The sequence below is a fragment of the Neomonachus schauinslandi genome, chromosome 15 (assembly GCF_002201575.2).
Source record: "Neomonachus schauinslandi chromosome 15, ASM220157v2, whole genome shotgun sequence".
NCBI classification, from domain to species: domain Eukaryota; kingdom Metazoa; phylum Chordata; class Mammalia; order Carnivora; family Phocidae; genus Neomonachus; species Neomonachus schauinslandi.
In genome coordinates, this window is record NC_058417.1 from 28,906,315 (window position 1) to 28,920,422 (window position 14,108).

Here is a 14,108-nt window from a genome sequence, read left to right on the forward strand (position 1 = left end):
AGTTCACACCACTGGCAGGTGGGGCAGCTGGGATTTGAAGCTAGGAAGCCCCTTATTGCCCTGGGCCTCCCAAACACTCTGTACCTTTGCCCTAAACCTGAAATCCTTCTGCCTTGGATTAAGTGGTTTTCTCAACTGAGCTCCTTGAGGGCTCAGGATGTGAGCACCCCATTGCACCCCTCACCTGGTAGGGGGGCATCTGTTGAGTGTCAGACCCATTTCATGGACTCTGACATTGAACACATGGACTCTGACACTGAACACATGGACGCTGACATTGAACACATGGACTCTGACATTGAACACGTGGACTCTGACGTTGACTTGCTCAGGGTATGCGGTACAGCGGCAAACAGAACACTTCTGCTCAGTGCCCCATACCCCCTGCTTCTCAGGGTGCTAAGAAGTAGGAGCTGAGTATGTGTGTGTGGCACAGAATGCAAGGGGCTGAGACTACAGACCCACAGGGAACCAAAGTTTTATGTTGGAGCAGAGGCGGGATCTCCTTGAGCTTCTAGGAACCCCGGACATGGTTCATTTCTCAGGGGCAAAAGCTCCCCTTATGAACAGAGCAGATTCTTCATCTGTCATATAGAACCTGACTTTCAACCTCCTCCCCTTGACACATGGATGTGCTTACCCAGAACACACTCCCTGGAGCCCACAGATACAGGGGCTAGAGTGCTGTAGTTGACCGTGAGCTTGCTGCAACCTCACCTTCCCCCTGCTCACAACAGCATTTCAGATGGCAGGTGAGTGAGAGCAACGGCATGACGGGACGATCTTGACAGCGGCAGACATCAGTGGTTCAGAATACGGGCTTGGAGCCCGAGCGCCTGCATTCCGTTCCTGGCTCCACCACTGACTAGCTGTGTGCCCTTGGGCAAGTGGATTGACCTCACTGGGCCTTAGCTCCCTTATCTGTAAAATGGGAATAATAATAGTACTTCTCTCAAAATGTTATTGTGATAATTCTTTTACTGAGTAAACACTTCATAAAAGTAGCATTACTGCTTAAAAAGATTAAACGATTATTGGGCATTACTTCATTAACCAAGATAAAGTCTCTCTTTGTTTTTCCTCTCCCCTTATCTATTTATTTTTAACTTTTTATTTAGGGAAAAGGTAGAGAACATTTGGGGGGCCCAGAGTAGAGAAGGGCCGCCTGTCCACTTAGAGTTGCTCTGTTTACATTACTAAATCTTCTTATCTGTAAACATGGTCTATCTCTCCATTTATTTAGGCGATTTTAAATGTCCATTATTCAAATTTTATTATTTTCTTTGCAAAGACTGTGCATATCTTTTGTCAGCATTGTCTCTAGGTACCACGCAGGACTTTTAAAATTATAACCAGAATTTTCTTATAATTACATTTTCTGGTTGGTTATTCTGGTGTGTATAGGAATAAAATTGATTTTTATACATTGATTCTATCCAGCCACTCTCTGACACCTCTAACCAATTCTTCTTCTGAGAGAATTACTATATATGACCTTTGCTTCTCTTCGAAGTTGAGAACAAACTGAGAAGTAGATGTAGGAGTCCGTTAGAATAGGACTGATCACCTTTATTACCAATAAGGTTCTTTGGAAAATATGGATTAGAGCTATAGCTACAATAGGCTCTTTAATACTCCATTTCAGGGCGCCTGGGTGGCTCAGTTGGTTAAGCGACTGCCTTCGGCTCAGGTCATGATCCTGGAGTCTCTGGATCGAGTCCCGCATCGGGCTCCCTGCTCGGCAGGGAGTCTGCTTCTCCCTCTGACCCTCCCCCCTCTCATGTGCTCTCTCTCATTCTCTCTCTCTCAAATAAATAAATAAATTCTTAAAAAAAAAAAGCCTTGAATAAACACATTAAAAAAAAAATACTCCATTCCATGGTTAAATGTACCCAGTCACAGACAGGGCTAGAAAACTGCAAGCCTCTCTTGTGGGCCCTGCCCTTATAAAAATTCTGGAATAGAGGAGCAGAGAATGAGTCCTTCCCTGGGGCGGGCTTGTTCCCCAAGACAGTGGAGAGGAAGGTACTGAGCTATGCAGGTCTAGCCCCTTCTCCAAACTCAACAAATGACTCTTTGGAGTGTGAATGGGAGAGCAAAGAGAGGCCAGCAGTGTTATTCTAATACAGTTACCACCATGAAGAAACAAGAAGGGCGCCTGGGTGGCTCAGTTGGTTGAGCGACTGCCTTCAGCTCAGGTCATGATCCTGGAGTCCCGGGATCGAGTCCCACATCGGGCTCCCTGCTCGGCAGGGAGTCTGCTTCTCCCTCTGACCCTCCCCCCTCTCATGTGCTCTCTCTCTCTCTCTGTCTCTCTCTCAAATAAATAAATAAAATCTTAAAAAAAAAAACAAGAAGTAAATGTCCCTCACATATTATAGATTTCATTGCATTCTCTCTCTAAAAAAATCATTGTCCATGACCATACTGTTTCTTCTTGTACAATCCTTATACCTTTTGTTAGTTTTTCCTGTCTTATTGCTATAACTAGGACTTCTAGAACAGTGGTGAACAGATGTCATTATAGTGTGCCATTTTTCCTCATTCCTGTCTTTAAAGGGAATACATATGATTGCTGTGCCCTTTTGGTAGAAAGCTATTATCAGGTTAGGGAAGTTCCCTTCTGTTCCTGGTTTGAAAAAAAAATTATAAATGGGTATTTAATATTTGAATTCTCTTTTGCATTAATTGAAATGACAATATGACTTGTAATAACATTAATGTGATTTTCCTAATGTTAAACCAACCTTAAATTCCTGAGCTAGTGTGGCTTATCAGGGAAAGTTTCTTTTCTTTCTTTCTTTTTTTTTTTAGAGATTTTATTTATTTATTTGACAGAGAGAGAGATCACAAGTAGGCAGAGCAGCAGGCAGAGGGAGAGGGAGAAGCAGGCTCTCCACCAAGCAGGGAGCCCGATGCGGGGCTCGATCCCAGGACCCTGGGATCATGACCTGAGCCAAAGGCAGATGCTTAACCCACTGAACCACCCAGGCACCCCTCAGGGAAGGTTTCTTAGAGGGGGGTGCTGTCAATGATTGTGAAGGAATTAGCTGGATAAAAAAAGATGGAGTGGGGGACTCCTGTTGAGCGTCTGCCTTCGGCTCAGGTCATGATCCCAGCGTCCTGGGATTGAGCCCCGCATTGGTCTCCCTGCTCAGTGGTCTCCCTGCTTCTCCCTCGGCCCGCTACTCCCCCTGCTTGTGTTCGCTCTCTCTGACAAATAGATAAAATCTTAAACAAAACAAAACAAAACAGATGGAGTGGGGATGAGAGGTAGGGCAAGGTGAGGGTGCAGGTGGGGAATGTTGTTGCAGGCAGAGGCAACAGCAAGTGCTAAGGTCCTGAGGTGGGGAAGGAACTGGTTTGTTTGAGGAACTTCCACAAAGCCAGGATGGCTTCACCTCTGAAGAGAGAGGGAGAGTGTTGGCCCCAAGAAAGTAGCCATAAATCTCATACAGCCCAGTTAACCTTCTCCTCAAACCTATAAACTCATCTGTCTGATAGAAAACAAGTCTCTGCTTCAAAGATTTTTCAACGGATTAAAATGGACTACTCATTTTTTTGTGTGGCTCAGGTTTCAGGTGGTTCAAATCTCTCTTTTAATTAAATGTGGGCCTGCCTTTCCTCTATCTAGATCATGTTAAGATTTTTCTTCTTTTGCAGTTTAATAGTAGCAGAGAGCAGTTCTTAAAGTGTGGCCCCCATGGGCCAGCAGGAAATTGTCAGACATGCAAATTTTCAGGCCCCACTTAGACTTTCTGAATCAGAAACTTAGAAGCTGAGGCCCAGCAAGTGATCTGGGTTTTAGTGAGCCCTCCGGGTGATTCTGATGTACTCAAGAGTTTGCGAACCATTGGATTAGAGCTTCCCGGAGCTTCCTGAAGCTTCCCAGTGTTGTGGAAAGAAGCTGAGACTGAGGGCTGGCAGGCCTGGAGTCTCGTCCACTTTACTCATTTCTCCAACTGTTTTGAGTGCCTACTATGTGCCTTGCACTATTTTAGGTCCTGCAGCCCCAGAGATGAACAAGACGGAGAAAGATGATTCTTAAAAAAAAATTACGGTATTCATATAACATAAAATTCACCATCTTAACCAATTTAAAGCATACAATTTAGTGGTGGTTAGTACATTCACAATATTGTGCAACCATCCCCACTGTCTAGTTCCAGAACATTTTATGACCCCCAAATGCAACCCTGTTCCCACGAAGCAGTCAATCTTATTTGTCTCTCCAGCCTCTGGCAAACACCAGTTTGTTTTCTGTCTCTCTGGATTTATCTATTCTGGACATTTCATAGATGTTGAATGATACAATATATAGCCTTGGTCTCTGGTTTCTTTCACTTATTGTACGTTTTTAAGTCTCATCCGTGCTGTAGCATGCATCATTCCATGATATGGCTCAGTCATAGCCGTTTTATAGATACACTACATTTTGTTCACCCTTTCATCAGTTGATGGACATTGGGGTTGCTTCCATATTTTAACCATTGTCAATAGTGCTCCTATGAACATTTGTGGGCAAGGTTTTTTTTTAAGATTTATTTATTGATTTAGGAGAGAGAGAGAGCGCAGGGGGAGGGGCAGAGGGAGAGGGAGACAAGCAGACTCCTTGCTGAGCCGGGAGCCTAACGTGGGGCTTGTTCCCAGGACCTTGAGATCATGACCTTAGCTGAAATCAAGTCAAATGCTTAACCAACTCAGTCACCCAGGTGCCCCCATGTGCAAGGTTTGGTTTGAATACCTGTTTTCCCTTCTTTTGGGTATATACCTAGGAGTAGAGTTGCAGCGTCATACAGTAATTCTATCTTGAACTTTTGAGGAACCACCCAACTTTTCCATAGGGGCTGCGCCATTTTACGTTCTCACCAGCAGTGCATGAAGGTTCCGATGTCTCCATGTCCTTGCCAACACTTGTTATTTTCTTTTTTTTTTATGATAGCCACCTTAGAAAGTGTGAAGTGGTATCTTATTGTGGTTTTGATTTACATTTCTCTAATGACTAATAATGTTGAGCATCTGTTCCTGTGCCTATTGGCCATTTGTATGTCTTCTTTGGAGAAATGTCCAAGTCTTTTGCCGATTTAAAAACTTGGTTGCTGGGCGCCTGGGTGACTCAGTCGTTAAGTGTCTGCCTTCGGCTCAGGTGATGGTCCCAGGGTCCTGGGATCGAGCCCCGCATTGGGCTCCCTGCTCCGCGGGAAGCCCGCTTCTCCCTCTCCCACTCCCCCTGCTTGTGTTCCCTCTCTCGCTGTGTCTCTCTCTGTCAAATAAATAAAATCTTAAAAACAAAACAAAACAAAACTTCGTTGCTGAAGGGCCAATGTTTTTGATGTGCTAGGAGCAGAGCTTACTAAGGGTAGATAGAATCCGGGACAGGTTTCTGAGCCTCTCCTGCCTCAGTTTCCTCTTCTGTAAGATGGGGATTATAACAGAACCTGGGGTAAAGGATGGCTGTGAAGACTAAGGAGCCTGCTGTGTGTACAGCTCTTGGAACTTTGCGTGGCACGTGGGGGTGGCTCTGTGCTGTGTAACTGATAGCTCTTACTATACACCTGAGATGAGACTAACAATAGTAACGGAGCAAGAAGTTACCAGAGATTAATGACTGCTGGGAAGAAAATAAAACAGTGATGCAACAGAGAGTGACTGGAAGGCTATTTTAGGTTGGATGGACAAGGAAGGCTTTTTGGAGGAGGTGACACTTGAGCTGACACCGGAGTGACAGGAAGGAGCCAGCTGCATGAGGATTCATGTACCGGAAGAGCTGAGGGAATGGCTGGGGCAGAGGTCTTAAGATAGGAACAAGCCGGCCAGTTCAAGGTGCCGCTTGGGCGAAGGACAGAGCTGCTGGGGTGGGGGCTGGGGGCCTCGGCTTTCCCGGCGTGGGGTCCTGGGGGACAGCGCCAGCACGAGAGGACAAGAGCTTCGGAGTCAGGAAGCCTGGGTGTCCAGGTCTCTACGTGTCAGTTAAGAAACCATTTGAGATGGTATTAATCACAGGAGGGTGACACCACTAAGCCCCGTGCCCTGGCCAGCAAAGAGTGTGGGTGCGTTTGAAAATACTTTATCATGGGGGTGGTCGTGGTTCATAAAGCCCTCCTCGCCTCCCTCCTGCCTTCCCACCTTCCTCGAACCTTCCTTCAAGATCCAGTCCAGTTGGGCTTTTACTGAGCACCCCACCCCCGCCCCCGCCATGTGCCAGGCATGAGACTGTGGAGGTGAGCATCAAGGTCTGTGACTTCAAGGAGCCTCAACCCCCTTGCCCAGGAGGCTTCCTCCTTTGGAGGCAGTTAGGATGACCGCCCCTCCTCCTGTGTGGCAGCAGTGCTCTGTCCTTAGAGCATGAAGGACGTATGGGGAGGGGCTGGGGTTTGGATTCCTGGTCTCCTTCTTACCGGGCAGCATCCTGGATGCAGGCAGCCCAGGGTCGGGACTGAGAGCGCTCCGAGGCCAGACTGCCTGCGCCTCATGCTGGAGCCCCCACTCGCTGGTTACTTTGCCTCTCTGTGCCTCAGTTTCTTCATCTGTGAAATGGAGGTAGTAGGAATAGTCCTTACCTCACAGGGCTGTGATGAGGCTTCCATATGGATAATTTGAATACAGGTAAAGCACTGGAAGAATGCCTGGCAGGAGAATGCCGTATAAATGTCTGCTTGTTAAAACAACTAACATCGCGTTAGCTTTGTGGCCTGGGCAAGCCATCTGACGACCAGAGCCTCGTGTCCGAAGCTGCACATTGGAGCTCGTGCGAGGCTCCGGCGGGATAAGGTGTGCACAGTGTCCCGCACCGGGGAGTCTCCACAGACCCTGGCTCCCTTCCTCCCTGTCAGCCCTGTGTCCTGCTGGGACCCTGCCTGTCTCTGCCTCGGCTCCTGAAGCCCAGAGACACAGGCCTTATCCGTAGCCCAGGGCCAGTACCCTGAAGGTTCTCAGGAAATCTCCGCTCTACGGAATGCGAAAAGGAGGAGAAATTGGACACGAGCGGGGGTTGTATGTCTGTGTGTGTGTGTGTGTCTGCGTGTGGGTTTGTAGGTCCGTGTGTCTGTGTGTGGATGTGCGGATGTCTCGGTGTCTACGTGTGTGTCTGCGGCTGTGTGCATGTCTGTGCATGTGTGTGTGTACGTCTGTGTCTGGATGTCTGTGTGTCTGGGTCTGTCTGTGTGTATGTCTGCGTGTGTGTGTGTTGGGGCACCGGCCAACCCCAGCCCGCACAGAGCTGCCCCGAGGCCGGAGCGATCTGACGCAGCCCCGGGGTGGGGGTGGGGGTGGGGGTGGGAGTGGGTGGGGTAAGGGTGGGCGTGGGGGTGGGTGCGGCGCCGGCGCAGCGAGGGCCTGGTCGGCCACTAGGGGTCAGTGTGTCTCCGCCGCAGGCGCCGCGGGCTGCGTACCTGATTGGGGCGGGCGCCCACTGACAGTTCCTGACAGTTTTGCAACATCTCCTGCTAAGGTTAAAAAAAAAAAAAATTAATTAATGTATCTTTCTCCGTAGCAGAGAAGGGAGCCCAGACAACCGAAATAACAAGCCGACTCTCTTTGCAGGAAAATGCAGAAGGTGGTTAACCCGTCCCGTCCTTCGCATTCCTGGGCGGAAGGGCTAAGAATCCAGCTGTGGTTTCTGCTCTGGCCATCTTGGTCCCGCCGAGGGTGCCACGGGGGAAAATCTGCTGAATTCTTCCTTTTCTATTTTCTGCCTGGGCGAGGAGGAGGGCGTTAATGCCGGCTGGCAGTTACATGAAACTGAGATGGATGGTGATGGGGTGTGTTAACAAACAAGGGCAGGAAATAAAGTGTCATATTTTCTGGAGGGCGAACCGCTCCCCGGAGACAGAGCGGCAGGATTCTACAGAGGAGACACTTTGAAGAGAAAAACAACAACAACAAAAACCACCCTGCATAATCTCCCCCTCCCCCTTCTCTCTCTCCTCTTCCCTTTCTGGTGCCTCTTTGGTGAGACATAAATTCAGTCTCATCCTGGGGCTGGCTAACGGGCAAATAATTGAGCACCAAAAAGAAAAAAAAACAAAACCCTCACTTAGATTCCTGCTTAGATATTTAGTTATTCCTTTGTCTCAGGCTGAATCTGGAGAAACAGAAGACTTCAGGACTCGGAGGGAGACTGTAACGTCAGAGCTACCTACCTGGAACCCAGTGTCTGTCTGGGAGCGGTAGCTACCCATCCCCAAGCCCCCGGACTTGCAGATGGGGTACCCCGAAGGGACCCCTGACTGGTGCTTTTGCACATGCGGGAAACAGCCTCACCCCGTTTCCTGCGTCCTTGCCACCTTCCTGCAGGGCACCTTCTCTTATTCCCTCTGCAAGAACCCAGGCCTCCCACCCTCCCTGCCTCCTCCCTGCTGTCCCTGCATCACACAGCCTCTCTTTGAAGGCCTGGCTGCTATCTCATTCTTGCTATGCCTAGCACCTGGCGCCGAGCCTGGTACATTGTTCGTAGGTGCTTGATACATGTTTGTGAGGGAATAGGTGGTGGTGTCCTGAAGCCCTGTGCTAGAAATAATAATGGCCAGTGTTGATGGAACACATTCCCTGTCCTCAATGCTTCGTGTGCTCTTTCTCCTTTAATCCTCACACCATCCTCGTGAGACAGGAGCGAGTGTGCCATCACCAACTCCATCATCATTTCCATTTTATCGATTTGGGAGTTGAGCCTCAGAAGAAGAAACTGACCTGCCCCCAGCCACAGAACTTGGCAACTAGAGCAGGGAGGTGGCCCTGACGACTGGGGGGGGGTCGGAGGGTCCCCCCGCCGCTTGGGAGGCCCCCACCTCGGCGTGGCGCGTGGAGCCCTCGAGTGGCACTGCGTGCTTGCTAACTCATGCTGTCGCCAAGCGGTGTGCTTCTTGAGGCCCGGGCCGTGCTTCCAGCTTCTCTGTGGCCTTCTGGAGAGAAAAGACCAAAGCAGGGCGGGGTCTGAGTCCTCTGGAAGTGGGCCCCTGGGCTCTGCTTTGCTTTGTACCGAATGCGTCTCCAGGGGGCCCCCACTGCTTCTGGACTCTGGAGCCAGGCTCCCTGGCTTCCAATTCCACCTGTGCTGCTTACGAATTGGGCCGGTCACTTAAGCTCCCCTTCCTCATTTGCAAAGTGGGGAGAGTGGTAGCACCCACATCTTCGAGCTGTGGCGAGGATTACGTGAGTTTGTGCAACGGTGCTCGGCGCAAACACCGACTGCCTGTCTGAGACACTGCATTCGGGATCTGCGTTCTTCGCTGCCACCTCTGAACCGTATATTGGTCCCTAGAGAGTTCATCCAATGTCTCTGGGCCTCACAACTCCCTCTTTTTCATTTAAAAAGTAGTCATTCTATTAAAAATAAACAGTATGCCCAACCAACAGCACACTTGGGTCTTTGAGATGACAGGGGAGAGGCAAACACTTGGCATTCTGCCTTGGCCATCCTCTTCACGTCACTTCTTAACAACATAGAAAGAACAAGGGCTGCCCATATAAGGCCTGGTATTCAATACATTCAGCGTATGGCTGCGTTGGATGGACATACGCTTACAATTAATGAAGCCAGCCGGCTTCTTTCGATGGCTATAAATACTCTAGCAAGAGAAACCCAAGACCAGAGGCTCAGGACACCCCGCACTTCGGCACCAGCTCAGGCTCTTCCGGTGTATGATGCAGCATGACTCGGTACTTGCTCCTTCCTGAGAGCTGGGTGAACCCACTACGGCCACATTTTTGTCACTGTTCCCAGTGGTGTCACCAGATACCATGTCCTCTAAGACCAGAAAGCATGCCATTGAGTTTTCTTCAAAAGGTGCCCCAAGAGGAGTGTGGGTCAGGGTGCTCAGACTGTGTGGGGGTGATTCTCATTGTTATCACTCAGTCTCCCCATATTTAGGGAGCAGCTGCTCTACTGTTAGGCGGTGTACCGGGTGTGGGGCTATCAGTGGGTCCCTGTCTCCATGGAGGGGCCGCCTGATGGGGGGCGGCTAATAGACAAGAAGTACTGTGAAATTGAGCACGGTGTAGGAAAAGGCCAGGCTGCTGTGGAGTTTATGTGGGGGTGAGGGAGATCCGGGTAGGCTTCCCACAGTGGTGCTGTCCAAGCTGATGGGTGAGGAAGGAGCAGGAGGAAGCTAGGCAGAGAGGGAAGATAGTCTGTTCCAAGCTCGTGCAAGCCCCAAAACGGGAGGAGAAGAGAAGGAAGCCCCGTAGGGCTGGAACGAGAGGAGGGCAGGGTCAGTGAGTTGAGGCAACCCTACAGAGGTAGGGAGGATGGGTCATCCAGAGCCTTGAGAGCCATGTTAAGGATTTGAGGATTCATTACAAAGTAATAGGATATAGTTCAAGGAAAATGAGGTAATAAGATTTATATATTTTTTTAAAAGTTGCTTGTACTGCGATGTGGATTGGAGAAGATTAGGGACAAGCAAAGATGACCCTGGAAGACCGGTTAGGAGCCTCTGTGGTAGGCTTGGGGAGAGCTGTGGGCCCTCTGCGGGAGGGTGGGAGGGGTGGCGGTGGAGAAGGCGGACCGATTCTACAAACACTTCGGTGATAAAATTGATAGGATTGGATGTGGGGGGGCAGGGCCAAGGGGGAGAGAGGAATCATGGATGACCCCCCAGGCTGTGAGTTTGAGTAAAGGAGTGGATGGGAGGGGAAATAGGTTTGGGACAGAGCAGACTGTATATTCAATTTTGGGCGTGTTGAGTTTGAGGTCCTGGTGAGATGTCCAAGTGGGGGTCTGGGTAGGGTCTGCAGTGCGAGAATAGGCTGGGCTGGTGCTAGGGATTGGGAGCCATTGGCCGTGGTTGGCATTTAAAGGGCCCGAGTGGCTGAGGTGGTCCAGCTGGGTGAGCAGGTCGGTCCTGGAATGGAGAAAGTGAATGGCCCTCTGGGAATTGGAGAGGTGGCTAAGGCGAGTGTCGACAGTGGGGCTGGGCTCCCTTGCAGCCAGTGTGGTGAACCAGTTTCTGCACTTGTTGGCTTTGGAAGAGATAGCAGTGACATGGACCCTTGGAAATTCAGCCACAGGATGAGAATTTATCGTCATTTCTTAGTCTGTTTGGGGGAGCTGCCCACACCTTGCTGGGATCTAAAAGGCACAGGTCCTTTGCTGCTGCTTTTCTTTGCTCAGCAAAATTCTTGCCACCTGATCTTGCTGGAACAAGGACCTCTCTTGGGCACTCTTTCTGTTTCTTGGTCCATTCTAGTACTCCCTAGGCAGCCGCTGGGGCAAGGGAGGGATTACTGATAAAAGAAAGGCTTGTGTGTATCGGGGGGGGGGAGGTTCCGCTCTCAGCTGGTGGGCTGTCTGATTCCTGATTCGGTGTTCACTAGGAGTCGGAACTGCTTTGGAGGGAAGGGTGCATGCCGCTCACAGATTTGAGCATTTAGATGTGTGACCTGACCTTTGCCCTCTTACCTTTACACTCTGATTCTCTTTCCCAGTGGAGGTGATGTCCTCTGCGAGTGGCATGGGGGATGAATTTAACTGGTAGAGGGACATGACATTAAATACCATCAAATCACAGAGTGAGAAACTTACTTCATTTTCAATCCTGTTCATGGAAAGGAGAAAAATCCTAGGATGTTTTTAACTTTTACTCATCTTTCCCTTGAACAAAGAATGAGCAGGTTCTTGGGGCCAGAAAGAGGGTTCAGCTGGACCCACTCTAGTAGGCTTTATTTTCATTGGTTTTAATGTTTCCTTCTCTTTATGGCACAGCTGCTGGTTTGCTTTCACAGCTGGAGGCTGTCCGCTGCATGCTCCAGCTCTGTTTTATGGGGCTCTTTGTTGCCTCAGCGAACCTGGCCTATCCCGACTGCTGCAGCAATGACGTAACCTATTCTTTCGAAATAAATGTATTTGAATAATTTTACACAGCTATGGCAAAACATATAAGGGTGAGAGCATGAGAGGCCAAGTTTGGACAATGATGGATGAAATCACAGAATTTAAAAAAAGGGGTATGTGTCACCTCACTAGGATGGCCAGCCAACCCAGTTTTCCTGGGACTGTGTTTCTGGGAGGTGGGACTTTCAGCTTTAGGACCGGGAAAGTCCCAGGCAAACCGGGATGAGTGGGTCAGCCTGGTCCTCCGTGAAACGAACTGATCCTCTTCATCTGTCTGTCTTAATCAAGGTGGGGTGCCTGGTATACTTATTCAGCAGAGTCTCCAGGGGGCGCTGGGTAAGATGAGGGAGTCAGTGGATCTTGTCAAGCCTCTCCTATACAAATGTGGTTTAACCCTCTCACCAGATGGATGACCAAACTGAAGATAGTAAAGTGACTGATTTGTGGCAGGTGGCACAGACAGTAAGTGGCCAAATGGAGAATAGAACCACATGTCCTGATGGTAGTTCCTGTTAACTTTCTTCCTCTGGATCCCCAGCTAGAGCTCGTTGTTCTACTCTGTCCTTCCCTCCATCATCTCTGTTGGCTTTCGGATGCCTCTATAATCATGTCAACACAATGAACAATTAGATGGCATTTATTAAGTGTGAGACACTGTCGTAAGAGCTTTCTATATACTGATCATTGATCTTCATCACAATCCTATGAAGTCAGTTCTACTGTTATCACCTTATTACCCACGAAGAAATGAGGCATTAGAGAGGTGAAGTCATCTGCCCAAGGCCATCACCTAGTAAGTGGCAGAAGCAAGACTTAGAACCCAGGCTGTCTGACTCAGGAGTCCATGAACTTAACCAGCAGGCTACCCTGCCCCTGGGCTGGTGGGCTTGACCAACCTTGCCTATTTTTTATTTTTCTTTATTTTTTAATTTTTATTTTTTAAAGATTTTATTTATTTATTTGACAGAGAGAGAGAGACAGCAAGAAAGGGAACACAAGGAGGGGGAGCGGAAGAGGGAGAAGCAGGCTTCCCGCTGAGCAGGGAGCCCGATGTGGGGCTCAATCCCAGGACGCTGGGATCATGACCTGAGCGGAAGGCAGACGCTTAACGACTGAGCCACTCAGGTGCCCCGCCTATTTTTTATTTTTAAAGATTTTGTTTATTTATTTGAGAGAGAGAGCACGTGCAAGCAGGGAGGGGGGTCAGAGAGAGAGGGAGAGAACCTCAAGCAGGCTCAGCACGGAGTGGGGCTGGATCTCACCACCGTGCTAGGTTGTCATAAGGATCACATACAATTTAAGTCTGTGTGACAGGAGTTTGTGAACAGCAGAGCACAGAACAGATATGCTTAGTTTCTAAGAGAGGCAGATAGTGGCCCAATGAGATGCTCGTTAAAGGCACGATAACGGTGGGCAAGCCCACTGTGAAGAGGCAATGGGTGGGCTCACAAGAAAGTCCCCGGTTGAAAGTCTGTATGGCAGGGACATAAACAGTAGGGGCTCAGTAACACTGATGAAGGGACAAAGGAAAAGTGAGAGCGGGAAAGCAAAGCGTCGGGGAAACTGTGATGGAAGGCGAACAGACCGGGTATCCCGCGGCTCGCATGCGCTCCGCTCCAGGCGAGGAAAGCACGCAGAGTGCCCCAGACACCTGCGCGGGGTCAGCCCGCGTTTCCTCCCAGCCCTGCCCTTACCTGCGGGCCCCGGGCTGGGCCGGGGGCCTCTCGGAGCCTCATGTGTCTCCTCTCGCATTCAGGGCGGCCAGGATGGATGAAAGAACACCGCCAAGTGCTCCGCCCGATGCTCCGCACTGGGGAATCCCTCCGTCAATATTAGCGATTATGATTAGTGGTGGAAGGACCTGTTTTAAAGCGAACCAACAGTCGCCACAGGGAAGACGTTGATTTGCATTGCTCCTTCTCCACGGGGACGCTGGGAAGCATTGGTAAGGAGGTCGTAAAATCTCCCTCTGATTGCAGAACCCCTGGCATCCTTCCTAGAGGTGGGGGGCGACCTTTCAAGATCCCTGGCAGCCTGTGTTTGATTCCAGCCCACCCTCCGGGTCTGAGCATCTCTTTCAGCTAATCCTTTAACTCTTGGAGCTTTAGTGAGGGGTTACCAGATACAGGAATGAGCGTTCCCACAGATGCCTTGCTACTTCCCTTCAAAAACGAAACGCTCCGGGTGCTAACAAAGTGTCTTTCAGACAGCAGAGGCACAGGGTGCGCGGCGGCCGGGTGAGCGCTCCTTTCCCTGTCCTGGGGGCAGTGGCCCGCCG